The sequence below is a fragment of the Bison bison genome, unplaced genomic scaffold, assembly GCF_000754665.1.
Source record: "Bison bison bison isolate TAMUID 2011002044 unplaced genomic scaffold, Bison_UMD1.0 scf7180017864213, whole genome shotgun sequence".
NCBI lineage: Eukaryota > Metazoa > Chordata > Mammalia > Artiodactyla > Bovidae > Bison > Bison bison.
In genome coordinates, this window is record NW_011494785.1 from 240,051 (window position 1) to 241,228 (window position 1,178).

The following is a 1,178-nucleotide window of genomic DNA, read 5'->3' on the forward strand; positions in this document are numbered from 1 at the left end:
CCACCTCATGCGAAGAGTTGACTCATTGGAAAAGACTCTGATGCTGGAAGGGATTGAGGGCAGGAGGAGAAGGGGACGACAGAGGATGAGATGGCTGGATGGCACCACCGACTCAATGGACGTGGGTTTGAGTGAACTCCGGGAGTTGGTGATGGATAGGGAGGCCTGGCGTGCTGCAATTCATGGGATTGCAAAGAGTCGGACACGACTGAGCAACTGAACTGAACTGAACTGAGGAGGTACCTTTAGGGGTGTTGTGTCAGGTCAAGAAAGAGCTGTCTGGAATGCTGGACATTTTCTTCATCTTTTTGCTATATATAAATATGTAAAATTCCCTGAGCAGTTTCAGGTTAGTGTACTTTGTATATGTTCAGTTCAGTTCAGTTGAGTTCAATCGCTCAGTCGTGTCCGACTCTTTGCAACCCCATGAATCGCAGCACGCCAGGCCTCCCTGTCCATCACCAAATCCCAGAGTTCACTCAGACTCACGTCCATTGAGTCGGTGATGCCATCCAGCCATCTCATCCTCTGTCGTCCCCTTTTCCTCCTGCCCCCAATCCCTCCCAGCATCAGAGTCTTTTCCAATGAGTCAACTCTTCGCATGAGGTGGCCAAAGTACTGGAGTTTCAGCTTTAGCATCATTCCCTCCAAAGAAATCCCAGGGCTGATCTCCTTCAGAATGGACTGGTTGGATCTCCTTGCAGTCCAAGGGACTCTCAAGAGTCTTCTCCAACACCACAGTTCAAAAGCATCAATTCTTCGGTGCTCAGCTTTCTTCACAGTCCAACTTTCACATTCATACATGACCACTGGAAAAACCATAGCCTTGACTAGACGGACCTTTGTTGGCAAAGTAATGTTTCTGCTTTTCAATATGCTATCTAGGTTGGTCATAACTTTTCTTCCAAGGAGTAAGCATCTTTTAATTTCATGGCTGCAGTCACCATCTGTAGTGATTTTGGAGCCCAGAAAAATAAAGTCTGACACTGTTTCCACTGTTTCCCCATCTATCTCCCATGAAGTGATGGGACCAGATGCCATGATCTTCGTCTTCTGAATGTTGAGCTTTAAGCCAACTTTTTCACTCTCCACTTTCATTTTCATCAAGAGGCTTTTGAGTTCCTCTTCACTTTCTGCCATAAGGGTGGTGTCATCTGCATATCTGAGGTTATTGATAT